We start from the raw sequence: 18,557 nt of genomic DNA on the forward strand, positions 1-18,557 counted from the left end.
CATGTTTCTGCTCCTCTTTTTTAAATCAAAAGAATACACAAAAGGATATGTCTGCCTGTTGTTTTGACGTATACGTTTAAAAGTGGCTCAAATGGGAAGGTTTGAGCTTCCAAAAACGCTCCACACCGTTACTGAGGAAATACTCTTCAGATCAGACTTCCTCTGGTGTGTTGGTGAGAAATTTAGGACTATACTTTCAGGGATCATTTCTATAGTTATTTTACTTGGAAATGTGTTTCGTAAGTGTTTGTTTCCCAAACCACGATGATGAGCTTAGATGCTTCTTTTAGAGCGTGAATCTGGCATTTAGTAGTGATTCGGTTCACATGCTTTGTGCTGTTGATGAATGTTCTTTATTGCTTTTGGTGATATTGAGGAAAGTAGCATGATCTAAGTGGCTTTATGTCTTTGTGAGTACTTGAAAAAAGAAATAGATTTAGGCAATTAACCTTGAATCAAATCTTAGAAAGTTACGCCTAGTTCTCCACATTTTGATCAATTGAGTATTCTTGTTAAGTTTTGTCTGGTGTTTTTCAATTATATGTCGATATTGTTTTATAGTCAGAAATTATAGGAATTGGTCATGTTTCTGCTCCTTTTTTTTAAAAGCAAAAGAATACACAAAAGGATATGTCTGCCTGTTGTTTTTGACCATACGTTTAAATGTGGCTCGAACGGGAAGGTTTGAGCTGCCAAAAACGCTCCAAACCGTTACTGAGAAAATACTCTTCAGATCAGACTTCCTCTGGTGTTTTGGTGAGAAATCTAGGACTATACTTTCAGGGATCATTTCTATAGTTATTTTACTTGGAAATGTGTTTCGTAAGTGTTTGTTTCCCAAACCACGATGATGAGCTTCGATGCTTCTTTTAGAGCGTGAATCTGGCATTTAGTAGTGATTCGGTTCACATGCTTTGTGCTGTTGATGAATGTTCTTTATTGCTTTTGGTGATATTGAGGAAAGTAGCATGATCTAAGTGGCTTTATGTCTTTGTGAGTACTTGAAAAAAGAAATAGATTTAGGCAATTAACCTTGAATCAAGTCCTAGGAAGTTACGCCTGGTTTTCCACATTTTGATCAATTGAGTATTCTTGTTAAGTTTTGTCTGGTGTTTTTCAATTGTAGGATGTTTCTGTTTTTGTCACAAATTGCAGGAATTGGTCATGTATCATTCAGATACTAGAAAGATACGCCTGGTTTTCCACATTTTGGTCAATTGAGTATTTTTTTTTAATTTTGTCTTGTGTTTTCATTTATATGTCGATACTGTTTTATAGTCAGAAATTATAGGAATTGGTCATGTTTCTGCTCCTTTTTTTTAAAAGCAAAAGAATACACAAAAGGATATGTCTGCCTGTTGTTTTTGACCATACGTTTAAATGTGGCTCGAACGGGAAGGTTTGAGCTGCCAAAAACGCTCCAATCCGTTACTGAGGAAATACTCTTCAGATCAGACTTCCTCTGGTGTTTTGGTGAGAAATTTAGGACTATACTTTCAGGGATCATTTCTATAGTTATTTTACTTGGAAATGTGTTTCGTAAGTGTTTGTTTCCCAAACCACGATGATGAGCTTAGATGCTTCTTTTAGAGCGTGAATCTGGCATTTAGTAGTGATTCGGTTCACATGCTTTGTGCTGTTGATGAATGTTCTTTATTGCTTTTGGTGATATTGAGGAAAGTAGCATGATCTAAGTGGCTTTATGTCTTTGTGAGTACTTGAAAAAAGAAATAGATTTAGGCAATTAACCTTGAATCAAGTCCTAGGAAGTTACGCCTGGTTTTCCACATTTTGATCAATTGAGTATTCTTGTTAAGTTTTGTCTGGTGTTTTTCAATTGTAGGATGTTTCTGTTTTTGTCACAAATTGCAGGAATTGGTCATGTATCATTCAGATACTAGAAAGATACGCCTGGTTTTCCACATTTTGGTCAATTGAGTATTTTTTTTTAATTTTGTCTTGTGTTTTCATTTATATGTCGATACTGTTTTATAGTCAGAAATTATAGGAATTGGTCATGTTTCTGCTCCTTTTTTTAAAAGCAAAAGAATACACAAAAGGATATGTCTGCCTGTTGTTTTGACGTATACGTTTAAAAGTGGCTCAAATGGGAAGGTTTGAGCTGCCAAAAACGCTCCAAACCGTTACTGAGAAAATACTCTTCAGATCAGACTTCCTCTGGTGTTTTGTCAGCAAATTTAGGACTATACTTTCAGGGATCATTTCTATAGTTAATTTACTTGGAAATGTGTTTCGTAAGTGTTTGTTTCCCAAACCACGATGATGAGCTTAGATGCTTCTTTTAGAGCGTGAATCTGGCATTTAGTAGTAATTTGCTTCACATGCTTTGTGCTGTTGATGAATGTTCTTTATTGCTTTTGGTGATATTGAGGAAAGTAGCATGATCTAAGTGGCTTTATGTCTTTGTGAGTACTTGAAAAAAGAAATAGATTTAGGCAATCAACCTTGAATCAAGTCCTAGAAAGATACGCCTGGTTTTCCACATTTTGGTCAATTGAGTATTTTTGTTTAATTTTGTCTTGTGTTTTCATTTATATGTCGGTACTGTTTTTATGGTCACAACTTACAGGAATTGGTCATGTTTCTGCTCCTCTTTTTTAAATCAAAAGAATACACAAAAGGATATGTCTGCCTGTTGTTTTGACGTATACGTTTAAAAGTGGCTCAAATGGGAAGGTTTGAGCTTCCAAAAACGCTCCACACCGTTACTGAGGAAATACTCTTCAGATCAGACTTCCTCTGGTGTGTTGGTGAGAAATTTAGGACTATACTTTCAGGGATCATTTCTATAGTTATTTTACTTGGAAATGTGTTTCGTAAGTGTTTGTTTCCCAAACCACGATGATGAGCTTAGATGCTTCTTTTAGAGCGTGAATCTGGCATTTAGTAGTGATTCGGTTCACATGCTTTGTGCTGTTGATGAATGTTCTTTATTGCTTTTGGTGATATTGAGGAAAGTAGCATGATCTAAGTGGCTTTATGTCTTTGTGAGTACTTGAAAAAAGAAATAGATTTAGGCAATTAACCTTGAATCAAATCTTAGAAAGTTACGCCTAGTTCTCCACATTTTGATCAATTGAGTATTCTTGTTAAGTTTTGTCTGGTGTTTTTCAATTATATGTCGATATTGTTTTATAGTCAGAAATTATAGGAATTGGTCATGTTTCTGCTCCTTTTTTTTAAAAGCAAAAGAATACACAAAAGGATATGTCTGCCTGTTGTTTTTGACCATACGTTTAAATGTGGCTCGAACGGGAAGGTTTGAGCTGCCAAAAACGCTCCAAACCGTTACTGAGAAAATACTCTTCAGATCAGACTTCCTCTGGTGTTTTGGTGAGAAATCTAGGACTATACTTTCAGGGATCATTTCTATAGTTATTTTACTTGGAAATGTGTTTCGTAAGTGTTTGTTTCCCAAACCACGATGATGAGCTTCGATGCTTCTTTTAGAGCGTGAATCTGGCATTTAGTAGTGATTCGGTTCACATGCTTTGTGCTGTTGATGAATGTTCTTTATTGCTTTTGGTGATATTGAGGAAAGTAGCATGATCTAAGTGGCTTTATGTCTTTGTGAGTACTTGAAAAAAGAAATAGATTTAGGCAATTAACCTTGAATCAAGTCCTAGGAAGTTACGCCTGGTTTTCCACATTTTGATCAATTGAGTATTCTTGTTAAGTTTTGTCTGGTGTTTTTCAATTGTAGGATGTTTCTGTTTTTGTCACAAATTGCAGGAATTGGTCATGTATCATTCAGATACTAGAAAGATACGCCTGGTTTTCCACATTTTGGTCAATTGAGTATTTTTTTTTAATTTTGTCTTGTGTTTTCATTTATATGTCGATACTGTTTTATAGTCAGAAATTATAGGAATTGGTCATGTTTCTGCTCCTTTTTTTTAAAAGCAAAAGAATACACAAAAGGATATGTCTGCCTGTTGTTTTTGACCATACGTTTAAATGTGGCTCGAACGGGAAGGTTTGAGCTGCCAAAAACGCTCCAATCCGTTACTGAGGAAATACTCTTCAGATCAGACTTCCTCTGGTGTTTTGGTGAGAAATTTAGGACTATACTTTCAGGGATCATTTCTATAGTTATTTTACTTGGAAATGTGTTTCGTAAGTGTTTGTTTCCCAAACCACGATGATGAGCTTAGATGCTTCTTTTAGAGCGTGAATCTGGCATTTAGTAGTGATTCGGTTCACATGCTTTGTGCTGTTGATGAATGTTCTTTATTGCTTTTGGTGATATTGAGGAAAGTAGCATGATCTAAGTGGCTTTATGTCTTTGTGAGTACTTGAAAAAAGAAATAGATTTAGGCAATTAACCTTGAATCAAGTCCTAGGAAGTTACGCCTGGTTTTCCACATTTTGATCAATTGAGTATTCTTGTTAAGTTTTGTCTGGTGTTTTTCAATTGTAGGATGTTTCTGTTTTTGTCACAAATTGCAGGAATTGGTCATGTATCATTCAGATACTAGAAAGATACGCCTGGTTTTCCACATTTTGGTCAATTGAGTATTTTTTTTTAATTTTGTCTTGTGTTTTCATTTATATGTCGATACTGTTTTATAGTCAGAAATTATAGGAATTGGTCATGTTTCTGCTCCTTTTTTTAAAAGCAAAAGAATACACAAAAGGATATGTCTGCCTGTTGTTTTGACGTATACGTTTAAAAGTGGCTCAAATGGGAAGGTTTGAGCTGCCAAAAACGCTCCAAACCGTTACTGAGAAAATACTCTTCAGATCAGACTTCCTCTGGTGTTTTGTCAGCAAATTTAGGACTATACTTTCAGGGATCATTTCTATAGTTAATTTACTTGGAAATGTGTTTCGTAAGTGTTTGTTTCCCAAACCACGATGATGAGCTTGATGCTTCTTTTAGAGCGTGAATCTGGCATTTAGTAGTGATTTGCTTCACATGCTTTGTGCTGTTGATGAATGTTCTTTATTGCTTTTGGCGATATTGAGGAAAGTAGCATGATCTAAGTGGCTTTATGTCTTTGTGAGTACTTGAAAAAAGAAATAGATTTAGGTAATCAACCTTGAATCAAGTCCTAGAAAGTTACGCCTGGTTTTCCACATTTTGGTCAATTGAGTATTTTTTTTTAATATTGTCTTGTGTTTTCATTTTTTATGTCGGTACTGTTTTTATGGTCACAACTTACAGGAATTGGTCATGTTTCTGCTCCTCTTTTTTAAATTAAAAGAATACACAAAATGATATGTCTGCATGTTGTTTTGACGTATACGTTTAAAAGTGGCTCAAATGGGAAGGTTTGAGCTTCCAAAAACGCTCCACACCGTTACTGAGGAAATACTCTTCAGATCAGAATTCCTCTGGTGTTTTGGCGAGAAATTTAGGACTATACTTTCAGGGATCATTTCTATAGTTATTTTACTTGGAAATGTGTTTCGTAAGTGTTTGTTTCCCAAACCACGATGATGAGCTTAGATGCTTCTTTTAGAGCGTGAATCTGGCATTTAGTAGTGATTCGGTTCACATTCTTTGTGCTGTTGATGAATGTTCTTTATTGCTTTTGGCGATATTGAGGAAAGTAGCATGATCTAAGTGGCTTTATGTCTTTGTGAGTACTTGGAAAGAGAAATAGATTTAGGTTATCAACCTTGAATCAAGTCCTAGAAAGTTACGCCTGGTTTTCCACATTTTGGTCAATTGATTATTTTAGTTAAATTTTGTCTTGTGTTTTCATTGATATGTCGGTACTGTTTTATAGTCAGAAATTGCAAGAATTGTTCATGTTTCTGCTCCTCTTTTTTAAAGGAAAAGAATACACAAAAGGATATGTCTGCCTGTTGTTTTGACGTATACGTTTAAAAGTGGCTCAAATGGGAATGTTTGAGCTTCCAAAAACGCTCCACACCGTTACTGAGGAAATACTCTTCAGATCAGACTTCCTCTGGTGTTTTGGTGAGAAATTTAGGACTATACTTTCAGGGATCATTTCTATAGTTATTTTACTTGGAAATGTGTTTCGTAAGTGTTTGTTTCCCAAACCACGATGATGAGCTTAGATGCTTCTTTTAGAGCGTGAATCTGGCATTTAGTAGTGATTCGGTTCACATGCTTTGTGCTGTTGATGAATGTTCTTTATTGCTTTTGGTGATATTGAGGAAAGTAGCATGATCTAAGTGGCTTTATGTCTTTGTGAGTACTTGAAAAAAGAAATAGATTTAGGCAATTAACCTTGAATCAAGTCCTAGGAAGTTACGCCTGGTTTTCCACATTTTGATCAATTGAGTATTCTTGTTAAGTTTTGTCTGGTGTTTTTCAATTGTAGGATGTTTCTGTTTTTGTCACAAATTGCAGGAATTGGTCATGTATCATTCAGATACTAGAAAGATACGCCTGGTTTTCCACATTTTTGTCAATTGAGTATTTTTTTTTAATTTTGTCTTGTGTTTTCATTTATATGTCGATACTGTTTTATAGTCAGAAATTATAGGAATTTGTCATGTTTCTGCTCCTTTTTTTTAAAAGCAAAAGAATACACAAAAGGATATGTCTGCCTGTTGTTTTGACCATACGTTTAAATGTGGCTCAAATGGGAAGGTTTGAGCTTCCAAAAACGCTCCACACCGTTACTGAGGAAATACTCTTCAGATCAGAATTCCTCTGGTGTTTTGGCGAGAAATTTAGGACTATACTTTCAGGGATCATTTCTATAGTTATTTTACTTGGAAATGTGTTTCGTAAGTGTTTGTTTCCCAAACCACGATGATGAGCTTAGATGCTTCTTTTAGAGCGTGAATCTGGCATTTAGTAGTGATTCGGTTCACGTGCTGTTGATGAATGTTCTTTGTTGCTTTTGGCGATATTGAGGAAAGTAGCATGATCTAAGTGGCTTTATGTCTTTGTGAGTACTTGAAAAAAGAAATAGATTTAGGTAATCAACCTTGAATCAAGTCCTAGAAAGTTACGCCTGGTTTTCCACATTTTGGTCAATTGAGTATTTTTGTTTAATTTTGTCTTGTGTTTTCATTTATATGTCGGTACTGTTTTTATGGTCACAACTTACAGGAATTGGTCATGTTTCTGCTCCTCTTTTTTAAATCAAAAGAATACACAAAAGGATATGTCTGCCTGTTGTTTTGATGTATACGTTTAAAAGTGGCTCAAATGGGAAGGTTTGAGCTTCCAAAAACGCTCCACACCGTTACTGAGGAAATACTCTTCAGATGAGAATTCCTCTGGTGTTTTGGCGAGAAATTTAGGACTATACTTTCAGGGATCATTTCTATAGTTATTTTACTTGGAAATGTGTTTCGTAAGTGTTTGTTTCCCAAACCACGATGATGAGCATAGATGCTTCTTTTAGAGCGTGAAACTGGCATTTAGTAGTGATTCGGTTTCACATACTTTGTGCTGTTGATGAATGTTCTTTGTTGCTTTTGGCGATATTGAGGAAAGTAGCATGATCTAAGTGGCTTTATGTCTATGTGAGTACTTGAAAAAAGAAATAGATTTAGGTAATTAACCTTGAATCAAGTCCTAGAAAGATACGCTTGGTTTTCCACATTTTGGTCAATTGAGTATTTTTGTTTAATTTTGTCTTGTGTTTTCATTTATATGTCGATACTGTTTTATAGTCAGAAATTGCAGGAATTGGTCTTGTTTCTGCTCCTTTTTTTAAAAGCAAAAGAATACACAAAAGGATATGTCTGCCTGTTGTTTTGACGTATACGTTTAAAAGTGGCTCCATCGGGAAGGTTTGAGCTTCAAAAAAACGCTCCACACCGTTACTGAGGAAATACTCTTCAGATCAGAATTCCTCTGGTGTTTTGGCGAGAAATTTAGGACTATACTTTCAGGGATCATTTCTATAGTTATTTTACTTGGAAATGTGTTTTGTAAGTGTTTGTTTCCCAAACCACGATGATGAGCTTAGATGCTTCTTTTAGAGCGTGAATCTGTCATTTAGTAGTGATTCGGTTCACATGCTTTGTGCTGTTGATGAATGTTCTTTATTGCTTTTGGCGATATTGAGGAAAGTAGCATGATCTAAGTGGCTTTATGTCTTTGTGAGTACTTGAAAAAAGAAATAGATTTAGGCAATTAACCTTGAATCAAGTCCTAGAAAGTTACGCCTGGTTTTCCACATTTTGGTCAATTGAGTATTTTTGTTTAATTTTGTCTTGTGTTTTCATTTATATGTCGGTACTGTTTTTATGGTCACAACTTACAGGAATTGGTCATGTTTCTGCTCCTCTATTTTATGGCAAAAGAATACACAAAAGGATATGTCTGCCTGTTGTTTTGACGTATAATTTAAAAGTGGCTCAAATGGGAAGGTTTGAGCTTCCAAAAACGCTCTAAACCGTTACTGAGTAAACACTCTTCAGATCAGACTACCTCTGGTGTTTTGTCAGCAAATTTAGGACTATACTTTCAGGGATCATTTCTATAGTTATTTTACTTGGAAATGTGTTTCGTTAGTGTTTGTTTCCCAAACCACGATGATGAGCTTAGATGCTTCTTTTATAGCGAGAATCTGGCATGAAGTAGTGATTCAATTTCACATGCTTTGTGCAGTTGATGAATGTTCTTTATTGCTTTTGGCGATATTGAGGAAAGTAGCATGATCTAAGTGGCTTCATGTCTATGTGAGTACTTGAAAAAAGAAATAGATTTAGGCAATTAACCTTGAATCAAGTCCTAGAAAGTTACGCCTGATTTTCCACATTTTGATCAATTGAGTTTTCTTGATAAGTTTTGTCTGGTGTTTTTCAATTGTAGGATGTTTCTGTTTTTGTCACAAATTGCAGGAATTGGTCATGTATCATTCAGATACTAGAAAGATACGCCTGGTTTTCCACATTTTGGTCAATTGAGTATTTTTGTTAATTTTGTCTTGTGTTTTCATTTATATGTCGATACTGTTTTATAGTCAGAAATTGCAGGAATTGGTCATGTTTCTGCTCCTTTTTTTTAATAGCAAAAGAATACACAAAAGGATATGTCTGCCTGTTGTTTTGACCATACGTTTAAATGTGGCTCGAACAGGAAGGTTTGAGCTGCCAAAAACGCTCCAAACCGATACTGAGGAAATACTCTTCAGATCAGACTTCCTCTGGTGTTTTGGTGAGAAATTTAGGACTATACTTTCAGGGATCATTTCTATAGTTATTTTACTTGGAAATGTGTTTCGTAAGTGTTTGTTTCCCAAACCACGATGATGAGCTTAGATGCTTCTTTTAGAGCGTGAATCTGGCATTTAGTAGAGATTCAGTTCACATGCTTTGTGCTGTTGATGAATGTTCTTTATTGCTTTTGGCGATATTGAGGAAAGTAGCATGATCTAAGTGGCTTTATGTCTTTGTGAGTACTTGAAAAAAGAAATAGATTTAGGTAATCAACCTTGAATCAAGTCCTAGAAAGTTACGCCTGGTTTTCCACATTTTGGTCAATTGATTATTTTAGTTAAATTTTGTCTTGTGTTTTCATTGATATGTCGGTACTGTTTTATAGTCAGAAATTGCAAGAATTGGTCATGTTTCTGCTCCTCTTTTTTAAAGCAAAAGAATACACAAAAGGATATGTCTGCCTGTTGTTTTGACGTATACGTTTAAAAGTGGCTCAAATGGGAAGGTTTGAGCTTCCAAAAACGCTCCACACTGTTACTGAGGAAATACTCTTCAGATCAGACTTCCTCTGGTGTTTTGGTGAGAAATTTAGGACTATACTTTCAGGGATCATTTCTATAGTTATTTTACTTGGAAATGTGTTTCGTAAGTGTTTGTTTCCCAAACCACGATGATGAGATTAGATGCTTCTTTTAGAGCGTGAATCTGGCATTTAGTAGTGATTCGGTTCACATGCTTTGTGCTGTTGATGAATGTTCTTTATTGCTTTTGGTGATATTGAGGAAAGTAGCATGATCTAAGTGGCTTCATGTCTTTGTGAGTACTTGAAAAAAGAAATAGATTTAGGCAATTAACCTTGAATCAGATCCTAGAAAGTTACGCCTGGTTTTCCACATTTTGATCAATTGAGTATTCTTGTTAAGTTTTGTCTGGTGTTTTTCAATTGTAGGATGTTTCTGTTTTTGTCACAAATTGCAGGAATTGGTCATGTATCATTCAGATACTAGAAAGATACGCCTGGTTTTCCACATTTTGGTCAATTGAGTATTTTTTTTTAATTTTGTCTTGTGTTTTCATTTATATGTCGATACTGTTTTATAGTCAGAAATTATAGGAATTTGTCATGTTTCTGCTTCTTTTTTTTAAAAGCAAAAGAATACACAAAAGGATATGTCTGCCTGTTGTTTTGACCATACGTTTAAATGTGGCTCGAACGGGAAGGTTTGAGCTGCCAAAAACGCTCCAAACCGTTACTGAGGAAATACTCTTCAGATCAGACTTCCTCTGGTGTTTTGGTGAGAAATTTAGGACTATACTTTCAGGGATCATTTCTATAGTTATTTTACTTGGAAATGTGTTTCGTAAGTGTTTGTTTCCCAAACCACGATGATGAGATTAGATGCTTCTTTTAGAGCGTGAATCTGGCATTTAGTAGTGATTCGGTTCACATGCTTTGTGCTGTTGATGAATGTTCTTTATTGCTTTTGTCGATATTGAGGAAAGTAGCATGATCTAAGTGGCTTTATGTCTTTGTGAGTACTTGAAAAAAGAAACAGATTTAGGTAATCAACCTTGAATAAAGTCCTAGAAAGTTACGCCTGGTTTTCCACATTTTGGTCAATTGATTATTTTAGTTAAATTTTGTCTTGTGTTTTCATTGATATGTCGGTACTGTTTTATAGTCAGAAATTGCAAGAATTGGTCATGTTTCTGCTCCTCTTTTTTAAAGCAAAAGAATACACAAAAGGATATGTCTGCCTGTTGTTTTGACGTATACGTTTAAAAGTGGCTCAAATGGGAAGGTTTGAGCTTCCAAAAACGCTCCACACCGTTACTGAGGAAATACTCTTCAGATCAGACTTCCTCTGGTGTTTTGGTGAGAAATTTAGGACTATACTTTCAGGGATCATTTCTATAGTTATTTTACTTGGAAATGTGTTTCGTAAGTGTTTGTTTCCCAAACCACGATGATGAGCTTAGATGCTTCTTTTAGAGCGTGAATCTGGCATTTAGTAGTGATTCGGTTCACATGCTTTGTGCTGTTGATGAGTGTTCTTTATTGCTTTTGGTGATATTGAGGAAAGTAGCATGATCTAAGTGGCTTTATGTCTTTGTGAGTACTTGAAAAAAAGAAATAGATCTAGGCAATTAACCTTGAATCAAGTCCTAGGAAGTTACGCCTGGTTTTCCACATTTTGATCAATTGAGTATTCTTGTTAAGTTTTGTCTGGTGTTTTTCAATTGTAGGATGTTTCTGTTTTTGTCACAAATTGCAGGAATTGGTCATGTATCATTCAGATACTAGAAAGATACGCCTGGTTTTCCACATTTTGGTCAATTGAGTATTTTTTTTTAATTTTGTCTTGTGTTTTCATTTATATGTCGATACTGTTTTATAGTCAGAAATTATAGGAATTAGTCATGTTTCTGCTCCTTTTTTTTAAAAGCAAAAGAATACACAAAAGGATATGTCTGCCTGTTGTTTTTGACCATACGTTTAAATGTGGCTCGAACGGGAAGGTTTGAGCTGCCAAAAACACTCCAAACCGTTACTGAGGAAATACTCTTCAGATCAGACTTCCTCTGGTGTTTTGGTGAGAAATTTAGGACTATACTTTCAGGCATCATTTCTATAGTTATTTTACTTGGAAATGTGTTTCGTAAGTGTTTGTTTCCCAAACCACGATGATGAGCTTAGATGCTTCTTTTAGAGCGTGAATCTGGCATTTAGTAGTGATTCGGTTCACATGCTTTGTGCTGTTGATGAATGTTCTTTATTGCTTTTGGCGATATTGAGGAAAGTAGCATGATCTAAGTGGCTTTATGTCTTTGTGAGTACTTGAAAAAAGAAATAGATTTAGGTAATCAACCTTGAATCAAGTCCTAGAAAGTTACGCCTGGTTTTCCACATTTTGGTCAATTGAGTATTTTTGTTTAATTTTGTCTTGTGTTTTCATTTATATGTCGGTACTGTTTTTATGGTCACAACTTACAGTGATTGGTCATGTTTCTGCTCCTCTTTTTTAAATCAAAAGAATACACAAAAGGATATGTCTGCCTGTTGTTTTGACGTATACGTTTAAAAGTGGCTCAAATGGGAAGGTTTGAGCTTCCAAAAACGCTCCACACCGTTACTGAGGAAATACTCTTCAGATGAGAATTCCTCTGGTGTTTTGGCGAGAAATTTAGGACTATACTTTCAGGTATCATTTCTATAGTTATTTTACTTGGAAATGTGTTTCGTAAGTGTTTGTTTCCCAAACCACGATGATGAGCTTAGATGCTTCTTTTAGAGCGTGAATCTGGCATTTAGTAGTGATTCGGTTCACATGCTTTGTGCTGTTGATGAATGTTCTTTGTTGCTTTTGGCGATATTGAGGAAAGTAGCATGATCTAAGTGGCTTTATGTCTATGTGAGTACTTGAAAAAAGAAATAGATTTAGGTAATTAACCTTGAATCAAGTCCTAGAAAGATACGCCTGGTTTTCCACATTTTGGTCAATTGAGTATTTTTGTTTAATTTTGTCTTGTGTTTTCATTTATATGTCGGTACTGTTTTTATGGTCACAACTTACAGGAATTGGTCATGTTTCTGCTCCTCTTTTTTAAATCAAAAGAATACACAAAAGGATATGTCTGCCTGTTGTTTTGACGTATACGTTTAAAAGTGGCTCAAATGGGAAGGTTTGAGCTTCCAAAAACGCTCCACACCGTTACTGAGGAAATACTCTTCAGATCAGACTTCCTCTGGTGTGTTGGTGAGAAATTTAGGACTATACTTTCAGGGATCATTTCTATAGTTATTTTACTTGGAAATGTGTTTCGTAAGTGTTTGTTTCCCAAACCACGATGATGAGCTTAGATGCTTCTTTTAGAGCGTGAATCTGGCATTTAGTAGTGATTCGGTTCACATGCTTTGTGCTGTTGATGAATGTTCTTTATTGCTTTTGGTGATATTGAGGAAAGTAGCATGATCTAAGTGGCTTTATGTCTTTGTGAGTACTTGAAAAAAGAAATAGATTTAGGCAATTAACCTTGAATCAAATCTTAGAAAGTTACGCCTAGTTCTCCACATTTTGATCAATTGAGTATTCTTGTTAAGTTTTGTCTGGTGTTTTTCAATTGTAGGATGTTTCTGTTTTTGTCACAAATTGCAGGAATTGGTCATGTATCATTCAGATACTAGAAAGATACGCCTGGTTTTCCACATTTTGGTCAATTGAGTATTTTTTTTTTATTTTGTCTTGTGTTTTCATTTATATGTCGATACTGTTTTATAGTCAGAAATTATAGGAATTGGTCATGTTTCTGCTCCTTTTTTTTAAAAGCAAAAGAATACACAAAAGGATATGTCTGCCTGTTGTTTTTGACCATACGTTTAAATGTGGCTCGAACGGGAAGGTTTGAGCTGCCAAAAACGCTCCAAACCGTTACTGAGGAAATACTCTTCAGATCAGACTTCCTCTGGTGTTTTGGTGAGAAATTTAGGACTATACTTTCAGGGATCATTTCTATAGTTATTTTACTTGGAAATGTGTTTTGTAAGTGTTTGTTTCCCAAACCACGATGATGAGCTTAGATGCTTCTTTTAGAGCGTGAATCTGTCATTTAGTAGTGATTCGGTTCTCATGCTTTGTGCTGTTGATGAATGTTCTTTATTGCTTTTGTCGATATTGAGGAAAGTAGCATGATCTAAGTGGCTTTATGTCTTTGTGAGTACTTGAAAAAAGAAACAGATTTAGGTAATCAACCTTGAATAAAGTCCTAGAAAGTTACGCCTGGTTTTCCACATTTTGGTCAATTGATTATTTTAGTTAAATTTTGTCTTGTGTTTTCATTGATATGTCGGTACTGTTTTATAGTCAGAAATTGCAAGAATTGGTCATGTTTCTGCTCCTCTTTTTTAAAGCAAAAGAATACACAAAAGGATATGTCTGCCTGTTGTTTTGACGTATACGTTTAAAAGTGGCTCAAATGGGAAGGTTTGAGCTTCCAAAAACGCTCCACACCGTTACTGAGGAAATACTCTTCAGATCAGACTTCCTCTGGTGTTTTGGTGAGAAATTTAGGACTATACTTTCAGGGATCATTTCTATAGTTATTTTACTTGGAAATGTGTTTCGTAAGTGTTTGTTTCCCAAACCACGATGATGAGCTTAGATGCTTCTTTTAGAGCGTGAATCTGGCATTTAGTAGTGATTCGGTTCACATGCTTTGTGCTGTTGATTAGTGTTCTTTATTGCTTTTGGTGATATTGAGGAAAGTAGCATGATCTAAGTGGCTTTATGTCTTTGTGAGTACTTGAAAAAAGAAATAGATCTAGGCAATTAACCTTGAATCAAGTCCTAGGAAGTTACGCCTGGTTTTCCACATTTTGATCAATTGAGTATTCTTGTTAAGTTTTGTCTGGTGTTTTTCAATTGTAGGATGTTTCTGTTTTTGTCACAAATTGCAGGAATTGGTCATGTATCATTCAGATACTAGAAAGATACGCCTGGTTTTCCACATTTTGGTCAATTGAGTATTTTTTTTTAATTTTGTCTTGTGTTTTCATTTATATGTCGATACAGTTTTATAGTCAGAAATTATAGGAATTGGTCATGTATCTGCTCCTTTTTTTTAAAAGCAAACGAATACACAAAAGGATATGTCTGCCTGTTGTTTTGACGTATACGTTTAAAAGTGGCTCAAATGGGAAGGTTTGAGCTGCCAAAAACGCTCCAAACCGTTACTGAGAAAATACTCTTCAGATCAGACTTCCTCTGGTGTTTTGTCAGCAAATTTAGGACTATACTTTCAGGAATAATTTCTATAGTTATTTTACTTGGAAATGTGTTTCGTAAGTGTTTGTTTCCCAAACCACGATGATGAGCTTAGATGCTTCTTTTAGAGCGTGAATCTGGCATTTAGTAGTGATTCGGTTCACATGCTTTGTGCTGTTGATGAATGTTCTTTATTGTGTTTGGCGATATAGAGGAAAGTAGCATGATCTAAGTGGCTTTATATCTTTGTGAGTACTTGAAAAAAGAAATAGATTTAGGTAATCAACCTTGAATCAAGTCCTAGAAAGTTACGCCTGGTTTTCCACATTTTGGTCAATTGAGTATTTTTGTTTAATTTTGTCTTGTGTTTTCATTTATATGTCGGTACTGTTTTTATGGTCACAACTTACAGTGATTGGTCATGTTTCTGCTCCTCTTTTTTAAATCAAAAGAATACACAAAAGGATATGTCTGCCTGTTGTTTTGACGTATACGTTTAAAAGTGGCTCAAATGGGAAGGTTTGAGCTTCCAAAAACGCTCCACACCGTTACTGAGGAAATACTCTTCAGATGAGAATTCCTCTGGTGTTTTGGCGAGAAATTTAGGACTATACTTTCAGGTATCATTTCTATAGTTATTTTACTTGGAAATGTGTTTCGTAAGTGTTTGTTTCCCAAACCACGATGATGAGCTTAGATGCTTCTTTTAGAGCGTGAAACTGGCATTTAGTAGTGATTCGGTTTCAGATGCTTTGTGCTGTTGATGAATGTTCTTTGTTGCTTTTGGCGATATTGAGGAAAGTAGCATGATCTAAGTGGCTTTATGTCTATGTGAGTACTTGAAAAAAGAAATAGATTTAGGTAATTAACCTTGAATCAAGTCCTAGAAAGATACGCCTGGTTTTCCACATTTTGGTCAATTGAGTATTTTTGTTTAATTTTGTCTTGTGTTTTCATTTATATGTCGGTACTGTTTTTATGGTCACAACTTACAGGAATTGGTCATGTTTCTGCTCCTCTTTTTTAAATCAAAAGAATACACAAAAGGATATGTCTGCCTGTTGTTTTGACGTATACGTTTAAAAGTGGCTCAAATGGGAAGGTTTGAGCTTCCAAAAACGCTCCACACCGTTACTGAGGAAATACTCTTCAGATCAGACTTCCTCTGGTGTGTTGGTGAGAAATTTAGGACTATACTTTCAGGGATCATTTCTATAGTTATTTTACTTGGAAATGTGTTTCGTAAGTGTTTGTTTCCCAAACCACGATGATGAGCTTAGATGCTTCTTTTAGAGCGTGAATCTGGCATTTAGTAGTGATTCGGTTCACATGCTTTGTGCTGTTGATGAATGTTCTTTATTGCTTTTGGTGATATTGAGGAAAGTAGCATGATCTAAGTGGCTTTATGTCTTTGTGAGTACTTGAAAAAAGAAATAGATTTAGGCAATTAACCTTGAATCAAATCTTAGAAAGTTACGCCTAGTTCTCCACATTTTGATCAATTGAGTATTCTTGTTAAGTTTTGTCTGGTGTTTTTCAATTGTAGGATGTTTCTGTTTTTGTCACAAATTGCAGGAATTGGTCATGTATCATTCAGATACTAGAAAGATACGCCTGGTTTTCCACATTTTGGTCAATTGAGTATTTTTTTTTAATTTTGTCTTGTGTTTTCATTTATATGTCGATACTGTTTTATAGTCAGAAATTATAGGAATTGGTCATGTTTCTGCTCCTTTTTTTTAAAAGCAAAAGAATACACAAAAGGATATGTCTGCCTGTTGTTTTTGACCATACGTTTAAATGTGGCTCGAACGGGAAGGTTTGAGCTGCCAAAAACGCTCCAAACCGTTACTGAGGAAATACTCTTCAGATCAGACTTCCTCTGGTGTTTTGGTGAGAAATTTAGGACTATACCTTCAGGGATCATTTCTATAGTTATTTTACTTGGAAATGTGTTTCGTAAGTGTTTGTTTCCCAAACCACGATGATGAGCTTAGATGCTTCTTTTAGAGCGTGAATCTGGCATTTAGTAGTGATTCGGTTCACATGCTTTGTGCTGTTGATGAATGTTCTTTGTTGCTTTTGGCGATATTGAGGAAAGTAGCATGATCTAAGTGGCTTTATGTCTTTGTGAGTACTTGAAAAAAGAAATAGATTTAGGTAATTAACCTTGAATCAAGTCCTAGAAAGATACGCCTGGTTTTCCACATTTTGGTCAATTGAGTATTTTTGTTTAATTTTGTCTTGTGTTTTCATTTATATGTCGGTACTGTTTTTATGGTCACAACTTACAGGAATTGGTCATGTTTCTGCTCCTCTTTTTTAAATCAAAAGAATACACAAAAGGATATGTCTGCCTGTTGTTTTGACGTATACGTTTAAAAGTGGCTCAAATGGGAAGGTTTGAGCTTCCAAAAACGCTCCACACCGTTACTGAGGAAATACTCTTCAGATCAGACTTCCTCTGGTGTGTTGGTGAGAAATTTAGGACTATACTTTCAGGGATCATTTCTATAGTTATTTTACTTGGAAATGTGTTTCGTAAGTGTTTGTTTCCCAAACCACGATGATGAGCTTAGATGCTTCTTTTAGAGCGTGAATCTGGCATTTAGTAGTGATTCGGTTCACATGCTTTGTGCTGTTGATGAATGTTCTTTATTGCTTTTGGTGATATTGAGGAAAGTAGCATGATCTAAGTGGCTTTATGTCTTTGTGAGTACTTGAAAAAAGAAATAGATTTAGGCAATTAACCTTGAATCAAATCTTAGAAAGTTACGCCTAGTTCTCCACATTTTGATCAATTGAGTATTCTTGTTAAGTTTTGTCTGGTGTTTTTCAATTGTAGGATGTTTCTGTTTTTGTCACAAATTGCAGGAATTGGTCATGTATCATTCAGATACTAGAAAGATACGCCTGGTTTTCCACATTTTGGTCAATTGAGTATTTTTTTTTAATTTTGTCTTGTGTTTTCATTTATATGTCGATACTGTTTTATAGTCAGAAATTATAGGAATTGGTCATGTTTCTGCTCCTTTTTTTTAAAAGCAAAAGAATACACAAAAGGATATGTCTGCCTGTTGTTTTTGACCATACGTTTAAATGTGGCTCGAACGGGAAGGTTTGAGCTGCCAAAAACGCTCCAAACCGTTACTGAGAAAATACTCTTCAGATCAGACTTCCTCTGGTGTTTTGGTGAGAAATCTAGGACTATACTTTCAGGGATCATTTCTATAGTTATTTTACTTGGAAATGTGTTTTGTAAGTGTTTGTTTCCCAAACCACGATGATGAGCTTCGATGCTTCTTTTAGAGCGTGAATCTGGCATTTAGTAGTGATTCGGTTCACATGCTTTGTGCTGTTAATGAATGTTCTTTGTTGCTTTTGGCGATATTGAGGAAAGTAGCATGATCTAAGTGGCTTTATGTCTTTGTGAGTACTTGAAAAAAGAAATAGATTTAGGTAATCAACCTTGAATCAAGTCCTAGAAAGTTACGCCTGGTTTTCCACATTTTGGTCAATTGAGTATTTTTGTTTAATTTTGTCTTGTGTTTTCATTTATATGTCGGTACTGTTTTTATGGTCACAACTTACAGGAATTGGTCATGTTTCTGCTCCTCTTTTTTAAATCAAAAGAATACACAAAAGGATATGTCTGCCTGTTGTTTTGACGTA

The 18,557-nt window shown here is 35.2% G+C and overlaps 29 non-coding genes across 29 annotated transcripts; all 29 read left to right on the plus strand.

Annotated features, from left to right (window-relative positions):
* Positions 1-184: 184 nt before the first annotated feature.
* On the plus strand, positions 185-399 carry LOC130430524 (small nucleolar RNA U3). The gene has a single exon (XR_008907836.1). It is a non-coding gene; the product is annotated as a small nucleolar RNA U3 (small nucleolar RNA).
* A 368-nt stretch (positions 400-767) lies between these two features.
* Positions 768-982, plus strand: LOC130430438 (small nucleolar RNA U3). The gene has a single exon (XR_008907792.1). It is a non-coding gene; the product is annotated as a small nucleolar RNA U3 (small nucleolar RNA).
* Positions 983-1,484: 502 nt separating this feature from the next.
* LOC130430529 (small nucleolar RNA U3) lies at positions 1,485-1,699 on the plus strand. Its single transcript, XR_008907837.1, has one exon. It is a non-coding gene; the product is annotated as a small nucleolar RNA U3 (small nucleolar RNA).
* Positions 1,700-2,200: 501 nt separating this feature from the next.
* Positions 2,201-2,415, plus strand: LOC130430757 (small nucleolar RNA U3). Its single transcript, XR_008907911.1, has one exon. It is a non-coding gene; the product is annotated as a small nucleolar RNA U3 (small nucleolar RNA).
* Positions 2,416-2,782: 367 nt separating this feature from the next.
* LOC130430532 (small nucleolar RNA U3) lies at positions 2,783-2,997 on the plus strand. Its single transcript, XR_008907840.1, has one exon. It is a non-coding gene; the product is annotated as a small nucleolar RNA U3 (small nucleolar RNA).
* Positions 2,998-3,365: 368 nt separating this feature from the next.
* On the plus strand, positions 3,366-3,580 carry LOC130430442 (small nucleolar RNA U3). The gene has a single exon (XR_008907802.1). It is a non-coding gene; the product is annotated as a small nucleolar RNA U3 (small nucleolar RNA).
* A 502-nt stretch (positions 3,581-4,082) lies between these two features.
* LOC130430538 (small nucleolar RNA U3) lies at positions 4,083-4,297 on the plus strand. Its single transcript, XR_008907842.1, has one exon. It is a non-coding gene; the product is annotated as a small nucleolar RNA U3 (small nucleolar RNA).
* A 501-nt stretch (positions 4,298-4,798) lies between these two features.
* Positions 4,799-5,012, plus strand: LOC130431511 (small nucleolar RNA U3). The gene has a single exon (XR_008908272.1). It is a non-coding gene; the product is annotated as a small nucleolar RNA U3 (small nucleolar RNA).
* Positions 5,013-5,380: 368 nt separating this feature from the next.
* On the plus strand, positions 5,381-5,595 carry LOC130432144 (small nucleolar RNA U3). The gene has a single exon (XR_008908429.1). It is a non-coding gene; the product is annotated as a small nucleolar RNA U3 (small nucleolar RNA).
* A 366-nt stretch (positions 5,596-5,961) lies between these two features.
* On the plus strand, positions 5,962-6,176 carry LOC130430542 (small nucleolar RNA U3). Its single transcript, XR_008907843.1, has one exon. It is a non-coding gene; the product is annotated as a small nucleolar RNA U3 (small nucleolar RNA).
* A 501-nt stretch (positions 6,177-6,677) lies between these two features.
* On the plus strand, positions 6,678-6,885 carry LOC130431297 (small nucleolar RNA U3). The gene has a single exon (XR_008908211.1). It is a non-coding gene; the product is annotated as a small nucleolar RNA U3 (small nucleolar RNA).
* A 367-nt stretch (positions 6,886-7,252) lies between these two features.
* Positions 7,253-7,468, plus strand: LOC130432092 (small nucleolar RNA U3). Its single transcript, XR_008908412.1, has one exon. It is a non-coding gene; the product is annotated as a small nucleolar RNA U3 (small nucleolar RNA).
* A 367-nt stretch (positions 7,469-7,835) lies between these two features.
* Positions 7,836-8,050, plus strand: LOC130431141 (small nucleolar RNA U3). The gene has a single exon (XR_008908142.1). It is a non-coding gene; the product is annotated as a small nucleolar RNA U3 (small nucleolar RNA).
* Positions 8,051-8,416: 366 nt separating this feature from the next.
* LOC130431212 (small nucleolar RNA U3) lies at positions 8,417-8,632 on the plus strand. The gene has a single exon (XR_008908181.1). It is a non-coding gene; the product is annotated as a small nucleolar RNA U3 (small nucleolar RNA).
* A 500-nt stretch (positions 8,633-9,132) lies between these two features.
* LOC130430624 (small nucleolar RNA U3) lies at positions 9,133-9,347 on the plus strand. Its single transcript, XR_008907874.1, has one exon. It is a non-coding gene; the product is annotated as a small nucleolar RNA U3 (small nucleolar RNA).
* Positions 9,348-9,713: 366 nt separating this feature from the next.
* Positions 9,714-9,928, plus strand: LOC130430630 (small nucleolar RNA U3). Its single transcript, XR_008907875.1, has one exon. It is a non-coding gene; the product is annotated as a small nucleolar RNA U3 (small nucleolar RNA).
* Positions 9,929-10,429: 501 nt separating this feature from the next.
* Positions 10,430-10,644, plus strand: LOC130430644 (small nucleolar RNA U3). The gene has a single exon (XR_008907877.1). It is a non-coding gene; the product is annotated as a small nucleolar RNA U3 (small nucleolar RNA).
* A 366-nt stretch (positions 10,645-11,010) lies between these two features.
* Positions 11,011-11,225, plus strand: LOC130430736 (small nucleolar RNA U3). The gene has a single exon (XR_008907901.1). It is a non-coding gene; the product is annotated as a small nucleolar RNA U3 (small nucleolar RNA).
* Positions 11,226-11,728: 503 nt separating this feature from the next.
* Positions 11,729-11,943, plus strand: LOC130430796 (small nucleolar RNA U3). Its single transcript, XR_008907924.1, has one exon. It is a non-coding gene; the product is annotated as a small nucleolar RNA U3 (small nucleolar RNA).
* A 367-nt stretch (positions 11,944-12,310) lies between these two features.
* LOC130431074 (small nucleolar RNA U3) lies at positions 12,311-12,525 on the plus strand. Its single transcript, XR_008908102.1, has one exon. It is a non-coding gene; the product is annotated as a small nucleolar RNA U3 (small nucleolar RNA).
* A 367-nt stretch (positions 12,526-12,892) lies between these two features.
* LOC130430546 (small nucleolar RNA U3) lies at positions 12,893-13,107 on the plus strand. Its single transcript, XR_008907844.1, has one exon. It is a non-coding gene; the product is annotated as a small nucleolar RNA U3 (small nucleolar RNA).
* Positions 13,108-13,609: 502 nt separating this feature from the next.
* Positions 13,610-13,824, plus strand: LOC130431442 (small nucleolar RNA U3). Its single transcript, XR_008908252.1, has one exon. It is a non-coding gene; the product is annotated as a small nucleolar RNA U3 (small nucleolar RNA).
* Positions 13,825-14,190: 366 nt separating this feature from the next.
* Positions 14,191-14,405, plus strand: LOC130431268 (small nucleolar RNA U3). The gene has a single exon (XR_008908202.1). It is a non-coding gene; the product is annotated as a small nucleolar RNA U3 (small nucleolar RNA).
* A 502-nt stretch (positions 14,406-14,907) lies between these two features.
* On the plus strand, positions 14,908-15,122 carry LOC130431155 (small nucleolar RNA U3). The gene has a single exon (XR_008908144.1). It is a non-coding gene; the product is annotated as a small nucleolar RNA U3 (small nucleolar RNA).
* A 367-nt stretch (positions 15,123-15,489) lies between these two features.
* Positions 15,490-15,705, plus strand: LOC130431314 (small nucleolar RNA U3). The gene has a single exon (XR_008908214.1). It is a non-coding gene; the product is annotated as a small nucleolar RNA U3 (small nucleolar RNA).
* A 367-nt stretch (positions 15,706-16,072) lies between these two features.
* On the plus strand, positions 16,073-16,287 carry LOC130430550 (small nucleolar RNA U3). The gene has a single exon (XR_008907846.1). It is a non-coding gene; the product is annotated as a small nucleolar RNA U3 (small nucleolar RNA).
* A 502-nt stretch (positions 16,288-16,789) lies between these two features.
* Positions 16,790-17,004, plus strand: LOC130431172 (small nucleolar RNA U3). The gene has a single exon (XR_008908155.1). It is a non-coding gene; the product is annotated as a small nucleolar RNA U3 (small nucleolar RNA).
* A 367-nt stretch (positions 17,005-17,371) lies between these two features.
* On the plus strand, positions 17,372-17,586 carry LOC130430555 (small nucleolar RNA U3). Its single transcript, XR_008907852.1, has one exon. It is a non-coding gene; the product is annotated as a small nucleolar RNA U3 (small nucleolar RNA).
* Positions 17,587-18,088: 502 nt separating this feature from the next.
* On the plus strand, positions 18,089-18,303 carry LOC130430771 (small nucleolar RNA U3). The gene has a single exon (XR_008907917.1). It is a non-coding gene; the product is annotated as a small nucleolar RNA U3 (small nucleolar RNA).
* Positions 18,304-18,557: the final 254 nt, after the last annotated feature.

The sequence above is a fragment of the Triplophysa dalaica genome, chromosome 1, assembly GCF_015846415.1.
Source record: "Triplophysa dalaica isolate WHDGS20190420 chromosome 1, ASM1584641v1, whole genome shotgun sequence".
In the NCBI taxonomy this organism is placed as follows: domain Eukaryota; kingdom Metazoa; phylum Chordata; class Actinopteri; order Cypriniformes; family Nemacheilidae; genus Triplophysa; species Triplophysa dalaica.